General features: G+C 50.4%; 1 long non-coding RNA gene across 1 annotated transcript; it reads left to right on the forward strand.

Annotated features, from left to right (window-relative positions):
* The first annotated feature begins 727 nt into the window (after nt 1-727).
* Nucleotides 728-10,679, forward strand: LOC309541521. The gene is made up of 3 exons (XR_014223790.1): nt 728-960; nt 8,161-8,240; nt 10,598-10,679. It is a non-coding gene; the product is annotated as an uncharacterized lncRNA (long non-coding RNA).
* The last annotated feature ends 402 nt before the right edge of the window (nt 10,680-11,081 follow it).

An 11,081-nucleotide genomic window follows, 5' to 3' on the forward strand; every position in this document is an offset into this window, starting at 1 on the left:
TGCAAGACAGAGCTGTTCTGCCTGGCCTTTGGCTTGGACTCAGTTTGACCCTTATGTTTCCCTCCCCTTATGGTTTTGATTTATGGGCTACTTTTAAAATGAGGCTGCATTTTAAATTGCATTTTAACCCATATTTTAATAAACTAGTTTTTGTTTGTTTCTTTGTTTCTTTCCCCCTATTATGTTTTATTGTAATTTTATTGGTGTTAGCCGCCCTGAGCCCAGCTCTGGCAGGGGAGAGTGGGGTATAAATAAAAATTTATTATTATTTATTATTATTTATTAAAGTGAGCAACACACTAACAATGGGGTACCTTTGCATCTCATGGAAAAGCTCCCCAACAAATCAAAGAGTTGATAAATCTATAAAGTGAAATGCTTTGATCTTGAGGATTTGTAACTCCTTACTTTGTTCTATCACCGCGACGGAGTGAGCTCCCGTTGCTTGGTCACTGTTCCTGCCAACCTAGCAGTTCGAAAGCACATCAAAGTGCCAGGAGATAAATAGGTACCACTCCGGCGGGAAGGTAAAAGGCGTTTCCGTGCGCTGCTCTGGTTTACCAGAAGCGGCTTAGTCCTGCTGGCCACATGACCCGGAAGCTGTACGCCGGCTCCCTCGGCCAGTAAAGCAAGATGAGCGCTGCAACCCCAGTCACGACTGGACCTAATGGTCATGGGTCCCTTTACCTTTACCATTACCTTTACTTTGTACTGTGTGGATGAGATAATGTGTGTTTTTTTCTGTTAGAAAGAAAGAGAACGCCTTGCCTCCTGACCGATGGATAGAGGAAACTCAGCCTAGCAATTGTGTGTTTTGTGTTTTCTGTCTCCAGAAACAGATGCAGCCTTCCTCTGACCCCAGGCTCAGCCTCCTTTGCACCTGCCTTGTTCTGATATGGCAGCTCTCCTTTGGCTTCGCAATGAAAATTAAAAAAGCAGAAAACCCCTACGGTCCCACTGGTAAGGTATCATTTCATCTCGGTGGTGGTTGATGTCTCCTTAGGGAAAGAGCAGCTTCTGGCAACATTAGAAAGCCAAGTATAGATCCATTGGCATTTTTGCCTAGTCTCTCGTGTGCCATTTTGGGTTAAAGCATTAATTCCAACAATTCCAGCTAGTCTTGAATGATGCGTATTGTGTTTCATCAGTTTCCAAGGGTAAACTGGTTTAGTAGTATTTATTTCCTATTAGTTTTTATTATTGGTTGAAATAAGATTATCTATTGCTGTTAGTCTCCTTAGCTTCCCCTGGCTGGAAACTAGGCAGGGAAATAATTTAATACAATACAATGAAAATATTATATGTCATATTGGACACCAAGAAAGTGGTGAACCCCGTGACCTGGGATGTCTTTGAGGCCGTTCAATTTCCCTTTGACTTTTATGGCACCCCAAAGATACTGCATTTTTAGGTGTATAAGATGAGCTGGTGGTGCTGAGGATTAAACCACAGAGCCTAGGACTTGCCGATCAGAAGGTCAGCGGTTCGAATCCCCGCGACGGGGTGAGCTCCCATTGCTCGGTCCCTGCTCCTGCCCACCTAGCAGTTCACAAGCACCTCAAAGTGCAAGTAGATAAATTGGTACCGCTCCGGCGGGAAGATAAACAGCATTTCCATGCGCTGCTCTGGTTCGTCAGAAGCGGCTTAGTCATGCTGGCCACATGACCCGGAAGCTGTACGCGGCTCCCTCTGCCAATAAAGTGAGCTGAGCGCCGCAACCCCAGAGTCGGTCATGACTAGACCTAATGGTCAGGGGTCCTTTTACCTTTACCTTTATTGACCCAAAAATGAGGTTCAAAATTTAGGCTCGTCTTATACACGGGTAGTGCTGAGGGGGAAATCCTGAAAATCGCTCACCCGCTGGAACACAGCACACAACCACTCACATCTTAGCTGCCTGATTGCCACCATTAGCCCTCCTGCTTGCTGCTGTGGCAGCCAATAGACAGCTGCCCTTGTCACAGCAAGCGGGAGCATGATTGACGGCCACTGGCCACGGTGCAGAAACCACCTATCAGCTCCCTTATTGCTGCCAGCAGCCACCAATCACGCTCCTGCTTCCTGCGACAAGGTCAGCTGTCTACTGGGTGCCACAGTGGCAAGCAGGAGAGCTAATGGCGGCTGTAGTGGTTGGGAGTTACTCGTGCGTAATCCTGCTCCGTTTGAGCATCGGATTGCCTGGTTAAACCCTCCGGACTGCGCAGCCCATATTTGCGTGGCTGCCCTTAGTCACTTGTAGAATCTGTCTGTGGGCGTTTCTTAAAGCGTTGCCAACATAAGAGTTGTTTGACGGCCAATCGTTTCCGCCTCTCACTGCGCGGGAGTCTCCTACGCAGAGTGGGCGTGGGCAGCGGGGTGCTTGGGCTCTCCTCGCTAACTTCCAACGAAGAGTCCTGGAGCCCCTGCACCTCCCTGTCCCCTTGCTCTCCTGGATCCCTGGTGTTACATGCATTCTCTTCCCCTTCTACCTGGCTGCGTCTCCCTCTAGTGCTTGGACCTTCCCCTGCAGAATCAGAGACCCTCTCCTTCTCCCGTGCCTCTGATGGCAGTTCCCTGACATCCACCTCCCTCCCAGGGCCCCCTTCACTCCCCTCTGACCAGGGGGCTCTATTGCAGCCTCTTCTCTGGTCGGCGAGCCAAGGAAACCCCGGAAAGAGCTGTCCTCCTCATCTGTGGGTGTGAACACCTCTTCCCACCTGCTAAGGTTCCCACCCAAGGAATGACTCTCCCAATCCGATTCTTCTTCAGATTGTGAAAACCCTTCGAAACTCTCTTCCTCCTCTGTGGTGCCGAACTGTTCTTCCCAGAATCGCCCTAAGGGCTTGGGTTTATCTGGGAACCGTCGGTGGAACACTTCCACCATATGCTTGTCGTCAACTGCCTCTGCTGGCACCCACGTGTTTTCCGACCAGGGCTCTCCTTCCCACGCCACCAAGTACTGCACCTGCCGCCCTCGCCACCTTGAGTCCACTATCTCTGCGGCCGAGCTCTGGTGTTCCCTCTCTTCTACCTCTGGTTGTGGCAAGACTTCTACCTCCCGCCCCTCGAATTCCCACCCCTCTCTGTGTGGTGAGAGCAAGGACCTGTGGAACATGGGATGTATTTTCATGTTGTTGGGCAAGCTGAGCTTGAACGCCACTGGGTTTATCTGTTGTATGACTTCAAATGGGCCCAGTCTTCTAGGCTGCAACTTCTTGCACCCTCCCTTAAAGGGTAACCCTTGAGTGGACAGCCACACGCGATCCCCCACCCTAATGGTTTCCCCTTCTCTCCGGTGTTTATCTGCTTGTTTCTTGTAATTGGCCTTGGCCCTTTCTAGGTTCATCTTGAGCTGTTGATGTAACGTTTCCATTTCTTCCACAAACTGCTCAGCTGCAGGCACACTCCAGCTCTGTTCCTCCTTGCCCCGGAATGCCCTGGGATGACACCCATAATTGGCCAAGAAGGGGCTCATACCGGTGGACACATGTTCAGCATTATTGTACGCAAATTCTGCTAGCGCTAGTTTCTCTACCCAATCATTCTGCCTTTCGCTAACGTAGCAGCGTAAGTGTTGCTGGAGTACACTGTTTGCCCTTTCCGCCTGCCCATTGGTTTCTGGGTGTCTCGCTGTCGAGAAGCTGACCTCGACTTGCAGTAGGCTCATGAGCTTCCTCCAGAACCGGGAAGTAAACTGTTTTCCGCGGTCAGATAAAACCCTCGAGGGGGTGCCATGCAGCCTGAAAATGTGTTCTACAAACAACCGTGCCGTTTCTTCCACCGTCACCGCATGGGAGCAGGCGATAAAGTGGCACATTTTGGTTAGCAAGTCGACTACTACCATCACTGCTGTTTTTCCCCTCGATTTGGGCAAATCCGTCATGAAATCAATTGACACCACCTCCCAGGGTTTGTTTGGCGTGGGTAAGGGTTCCAGCAAACCTGCTGGCATCATGCGTTCCCCTTTCGCCCTCTGGCAGCGGTCACACCCTCTTACATATTCGCGTACATCCTCCCTCACCCGTGGCCACCAAAATTGTCGGGTCACCAGCATCATGGTTTTGTGTTGCCCAAAGTGCCCCGCTGTGGGGGTGTCATGTAGCTGTTTGAGTACCCTTCTTCTTAGAGCCTCCCCCGGTACGTACATCGCCCCCCTGTAGTACAACACCCCTTCCTTCTCTTCGAACCCCTCTGGTGCTCCGCTCCCCTCTTGGAGTTCCCTGATTTTGGTCTGGGCGAATTCATCGTCCCTAGTGAGTCCTGCCAGTTCTCTCGTGCCCACTAGAGTACCCCCACACACCCCTCGGTCCTCAGGTATGACGTGGCGGGTCTCCGGCGGCCCCTCTCCTTCGAAGTACTCTGGTTTCCATGAGAGAGCGCCTGCTCTCACGTTTTGCTTGCCGGGCACATACTAGATTTCGAAGGAAAACTTGGAAAACTCCTGCGCCCAGCGAATCTGTCTCTGGTTGAGCACCTGTGCTGTCTGCCAATATTCCAAGTTCTTGTGATCTGTGCAGACCTGGATCTTATGCTGCGCCCCTATCAGCAGATGGCGCCACCGACGAAAGGCGGCGTAAATTGCTAGCAGTTCTCGGTCGTACACGGTGTAGTTTTGTTCCGATTTGCTCAGCTTCCTCGAGAAAAAGGCGCACGGTTTCCATTCTTGCTGGTTCAGTCCTGGCTGCAACAGAACCGCCCCGATGGCTCGGTCTGACGCATCCGTCTCTACCCTCATTGGTTTCTCCAAATCCACATGTAGTAATTGTTCCTCCGACGCGAATGCCTTCTTCAATCTTTCAAAGGATTGCTGGGCTTCCTCCGTCCACACAAACTTTCTTTTACTACTGAGACAGTCCGTGATTGGGGCCGTCAAGTGTGCGAAGTTCCTGATGAACTTCCTGTAGAAATTGCCAAAACCTAGGAACCTCTGCACATCCTTTCGTGTCTTTGGGGTCTTCCACTCCAATACTGCTTGCACCTTGCTGGGGTCCATCGCTAAGCCTTTGTCAGATAACTTGTACCCCAGGAACTCCACCTCTCGGGCATGAAACTGACATTTTTCTAGCTTGACCCACAACTGGTGTTTCTGCAAACGTTGTAGCACTTCCCTGACATCTTTCACATGTTGCTCCTCATTTTCTGAATAAATCAAGACGTCGTCCAGAAATGCCACACAGTTCTTGTAAAGCAGAGACCCCAAAACGTGGTGCATGAATGCTTGAAAACAGGCGGAGCCTGACTGTAATCCGAAAGGCATAACGAGATATTCAAAAGCCCCCAGGGGTGTGAACATGGTGGTCTTCCATTCATCCCCCTCTCTCATCCGGATTAAGTTGTAAGCCCCCCTCAGATCTAGCTTGGTGAAAATCTTTCCCTTCCTCACTCTCGTTAAAATGTCATCAATTCTGGGCATTGGGAAAGTTACAGGTTCTGACACCAAATTAACCCCCCGAAAGTCCACGACCAGTCTCAGTTTATCAGTGTCCTTTTTGTCCACAAAAAATACTGGACTGCCCCCCACTGCCTTTGACTCTCTTATAAACCCTCTCTTTAGGTTCTTGTCGATAAAGTCCCGTAACTCCTTCATCTCTCTGTCTGACATGGCATACAGCTTACCCACCGGCAGCTGCGCCCCAGGGAGCAAATTGATCTGGCAATCGAACGGCCTGTGGGGTGGCAGTCTATCTGCCTCCTTTTCACTAAAAACCTCCTTCAGATCAGCATATTGCGGTGGCACCTTCCCTTTCCCCTCCACTGCAGTGCTTGCCACTCGGGCTACGCTCATCCTTGGCGTTTCCCCTCCTAGGCAGTGCTGCAGGCAGTAGTCAAACCCAAAGCTGACAGTCCTCTGATGCCACGCCACCACCGGATCATGTTGCGCTAACCAGCTCATCCCTAATATTATTGGGGGACCCACTAATGAGGCAACGTGGAAGGCTATTGTCTCTGAGTGCTTAGACACTCTCATTCTCATCGGTGGGGTCTGGTGGGTAACTCCCCCCCCCCCGATCAGCTCCCTCCCATCAATGGTGGTGACTTGCAGTGGTGCATCCAGAGGTAGCAGGTGAAGCTGATGCTCTAAGGCAAAGTCCCTGCTAAAGAAATTGCATGAGCTTGTACCTTCACTGGGTGCCCATTTGGGAGTTCAAGCACCACCTCAATGGCAATTGCGGCTCTGGGAGAATCTGGTTTGGGCACATTCATTGGTTGTTGGCTCGGCTGCTGTGCCCGCTGATTGGCAGCCAAGCGTTTCCGTTTCCCTGCTCCGGAGTCTGGGGTTCCTCCTCCTCGCCCCCCACGGCCCCCACCATTCCTTGCCAGGCCTTTCTTTGTGGGCAGACTCTGACAAAAAGTCCTGGCCTTTGGCAAAGGAAACATTTCTTGGTCATTTTAACATCCTTTCCCTCCCTTTTGCGACTCTCGCTGGCGTTTGAAACTTCCTGGGCGCGCGCACCGCCTATTTCCATTGGCTCCGCCGGTGGGGAAGGCTGCCTAGGAATTCTAGGAATGCGGTAGTCATGACAACGCTGCTCTCTCCCTTCCCGCCTCTCTTGAGCCCGCGCTTCCTGTCTTACTCCAATCGCAAGGGCTGCCTTGGTCAGCTGGTCCATAGACTGTGGGCGGGGAGCGCGCGAAAGCTCATCTTTGACCATTGGTGACAACCCCTCCTCAAATAGCATTTGTATGGGTTCCGAGTCCAGCTGCCACCCCAGACGATGAACAATCATGGCAAAACGTGACCAATAGTCTCTAACTGACCCTTCTCCCTGCTTACAGCTTAGCAGTTCCCGTTTGGTCACACTCTGTTGCCCATCGCTACTGAACATAGCGTCCATCGCCTGAAAGAATTTCGATAGATCCTCCATAGCGTCATTCTGCGTCGCCATAAGCAGCCGAATCCACTCTCTCGCCCCGTCCTGCAAGTGCCCCACAATATAGGCAACTTTGGCTGCGTCATTTTCAAAATCATTTTTCTGCAGCTTCAAGGCATATTTTATTTCTGTTCTAAACGCCCCATACTCTTGAGGCTTTCCCCCAAACTTCTGCACCAGTCCCGGTACCTTCCTCGCTATGGGGGTGGGTTTCCCCTGAGCATCCAGCGACCGTCGTTCGTCCAGCCTCGCTGTCAGGATGGCAATGTGCTCTTCCAAATCGCGGTTTCTCTCCTCCAGCGATTGGCCTCCAGCCGCCCCTCCCGTGGCTCCTGCTACTCCGGTCTTACTCATGATGCCCCCTTCTGCTTGTTGCGCACGAGCAACTTTCAGGGACAGACAGATTGCTGTAGTGGTTGGGAGTTACTCGTGCGTAATCCTGCTCTGTTTGAGCATCGGATTGCCTGTTTAAACCCTCCGGACTGCGCAGCCCATATTTGCGTGGCTGCCCTTAGTCACTTGTAGAATCTGTTTGTGGGCGTTTCTTAAAGCGTTGCCAACATAAGAGTTGTTTGACGCCCAATCGTTTCCACCTCTCACTGCGCGGGAGTCTCCTGCGCAGGGTGGGCGTGGGCAGCGGGGTGCTTGGGCTCTCCTCGCTAACTTCCAACGAAGAGTCCTGGAGCCCCTGCACCTCCCTGTCCCCTTGCTCTCCTGGATCCCTGGTGTTACACTCATTCTCTTCCCCTTCTACCCGGCTGCGTCTCCCTCTAGTGCTTGGACCTTCCCCTGCAGAATCAGAGACCCTCTCCTTCTCCCGTGCCTCTGATGGCAGTTCCCTGACAGCGGCGATCAGGCAGCTGCAATGTGAGCGGTTGTGTGCTCCGTTCCAGTGCGCAAGCGATTTTCGGGATTCCCCCCGCCCACAACAATCAGGTGGCCAATGCCGAAAATTGCTCACCTGCCAGAACGAAGTGTTTTTAAGTGGCGATTAGCCACTTGATTGTTGGGGAGAAGATGCCAAAAATAGCTCACTCGTCAGAACGAAGTGTGAGCCCAAGATAATAAGCAGCAATTGTAAGCAACACGAGTGGTTGTGTGCTGTGTTCTGGTGGGTGGGCGATTTTTGGCATTTCCCCCAAATAAACCTCCCCAAAAGCTCAATCCCCCTCTTTTTTCTCAATTTTCAGGCCCCCAAAAGAGGGGGGGGGTCTTATAGATGGAAAAATACAGGTATTTTATTTCCACTGTTTCCTGTGCTGACATGACCATGTTGAATGCTAATGTTCTCCTTCTCCATTACCTCAAGGCTGCCTCTGGGGCTGGACCAGAATAAAGGGAAGCTGCTATCGAATCTTTTTCGACCCTTTGAGGTGGCATGAGGCAATGGTAAGAGGGGCCTCTAGGTGCTTTGAGTAGGTACAGAAAAAGCAAGGGCACAAAACACAAGATATTCTTGAGAGTCTCTGCAGAAGACATGTTATGAATCTCAATCCCATGGCCATGTTTTTTATCCCAGGAGGCCATCTTTTGCATCTCAAGAGCTGATGAGATGTCATTTATGGATATGAAGTGAAGTTTTCCTTCAGTAGGCCTTGGGCAACCAGCTCAGTTTATCAGTTTATCTTTCTTCTCAGATTCAGATGAGGCTGAGGAAGCTCAGGACCATTGCCTGGAACCACTAGGGGGCTGGATGAAGGCCACTGAAACTCAATCCTGGAAAGGTTCTGTGGGATAGTGATTGGATAGATACGCTGTTCATAGGCTGGAAGTAGGCAGGTCTTCTTTAAGATGGCTTGAGATGGTGGGCTCAACATCCCAGAAAAGACCCATTGGCCCCAAAGGCTGGAGTACTTACTCAGGTTTGAAGAAGGCTCCAACATGTTCTGCTTTCAAATGAGCCTCCAGGGACAGGTAGGTTCATAAATGATGCCCATTTGTTGGGAATAGCATGGAGAACCCAAAGTACGTTAGAGAGAGTCAGAACAGCTTATGCAATAAGGGATGAGGCAAGCAAGATCCACAACAGCCACTGAACACACATTTGAAGAACATGGCATTCCCCAAGAGTCCAGGGAGCTGTAGGTTGCTGTCCACAGGGCTACAGTTCCCATGGTCCTTGGGTATAAGCTACATGTTTATTAAAGGTGCTTGAAATGTGTGGTGTGTGAGTCATTGAAGCCCACCAGGAAAATAACAGCTGTGTGAGCACCCTGAGGGATGCCATTTGATGCACCAGGTAGTTGGCTTGCTCAGCTCTGACCTCAAGGCTGCCTTGTCTAAATAAATAGGAATGATGTTCCTGCTATGGTAGGGCACATCCCTGGCATTCTCCTACCATGTCCTGATTAGCCAAGCTCATCCGAATAGAATGGGTATTTTGCCAGGTACTGTTCCTCCTTCCGGGAGGGAATATATTAACAGATCAACACAGCTACCTGCACTTTTTCATCCTTTCAAGGCAAGGCTTTCAGTTCTCCTTGGGGACAGGTTGGCTGTTGTGTCCAGCTTCTGCACAAACATAAAATGACCACTGCACCACCGGACATTGCCCAAGCATGCTGCATGATGGATCTGGCAGCCTTAAAAGTGCACATGCAATTCATGAGATGGGCATTGTAATGGGAATTGGGGGTTGCTCATGCGTAAGTTGCCGCCACTCTCGGTGAGGTTGCCTGGATAAACCTTTCCCTGGCTGGACAGTCCTGATTCCGCATCTGTCTCAGTCACTGGCAGAATCCGTCAGTGGGCGTTTCCTGAACTTCTTCCAACATAAAAGTTCCTTGACGGATAGTCTCTCCCTAGCCTCCCTGCGCGGAAGTCTTCTGCGCAGGGTGGGTGTGGGCAGTGGAGGACCAATGCTCTCCCCGCTGGTGTCTGGCGAAGAGTCCTGGAGCCATCCCTCCGAAGCCCGCCTCTGCCCCCCTTTCTCCTTGGTGTAACGCCGATTTCCTTCCCCGGTCACTGAGTCCCCTCTTGTCCTGCTGGGACCTTCTCCGGCATCGCTCGGGAGCCGTTCCTCCACTCCTGACTGCGATGGCAGTTCCCTGACAGGTATGATGGGGGGAAATTTGTCTTTGAAGCACATCTTAATGAGAGCAACTCGATTTGGCATGTCCTGAAATAACACACATCGAAACAGAGGCATAATTTGAAATTTCATTCTCCCCCAAAATATTTTGAACAAACATACATACACTTCACACGACATGCAGTGTACATGAGTAAGATAAGCAAGTTAGGAGGCATGCGCACACAGACACCACAGAATTTTGAGGGGCCCCGGGCACATCCTTGAAGATTTGTGGGGCTCTTGGCCCCCTGCCCAGCAGTTGGCACCACTGTATTAGAGGAAATCGTGGGTAAAGTGTATTCTTGAAAATAACACCCAAAGCTGCAGTATATGAGGTGAAATTGCAAACAAATGTTTTTATACTGGGGCAATGTCCACTCAAATGCTGCTCATTTCTCCCGAGAACTTTTCTTTTTATAAACAAAATCACAAACTGAAAGTGGAGAATCTAATTAAAAATCAGACAATGAAGAAACTGAGCGAGACACAAATGGGGATATTGCACCATGCTGGATCTCAGTTGGCACAACAAAGCTTGCATTTCAATCAGTCACATGTCCAGAGCTGGATTTCCACGTATTGCGACTGCACTATTCAACCTTGAGCCTGACTTTGAGGAGAATTCAAAGTTAAGTGTAGCTGCATAAAACTCATTCTTTTTTCCACCACTCAGAAAACCTGCCGTATATTTGAAACGACTTCTGAGCTTGCCTCTATCCATGATATGGAAGAACTGCATTCAGTGTCTGACATGCTTCAAATTACACAGGTACTACGTGTCTGGATTGGATTGTCAGGCAAGGATAAGGTGAGTCTCCAAGGCCTTCTCCTCCTCCTCCGTCAGCACTGTTGGAGCTGATAGTAAATGAATTCAGTGGGAAGATTCTTCTATGGGGCTTCCCCAGCTGATGAAATGCTACGAGAAGGTTTTCTGGACTCAACATACTGGAGGCCAATACAGTCATGGTGGGCTCCTGGCTGATGTCTTGCAACTCAAATAATGTTGTCTGTGGTTCTTTTGGGTGGAATCATCAAGGAGTGTGCTGTGTCTTGGAAGTGTCTCCTTGTGATCTGTTCTTTCTAAAGAACATCCCACCTCTCTTGTCCCTACAGGATGGAAATTGGAAGTGGACAGATGGCTCTCTTGCCAAGTTCCT

Source organism: Podarcis vaucheri, assembly GCF_965113315.1.
Source record: "Podarcis vaucheri genome assembly, chromosome: 10".
Classification (NCBI taxonomy): Eukaryota; Metazoa; Chordata; class Lepidosauria; order Squamata; family Lacertidae; genus Podarcis; species Podarcis vaucheri.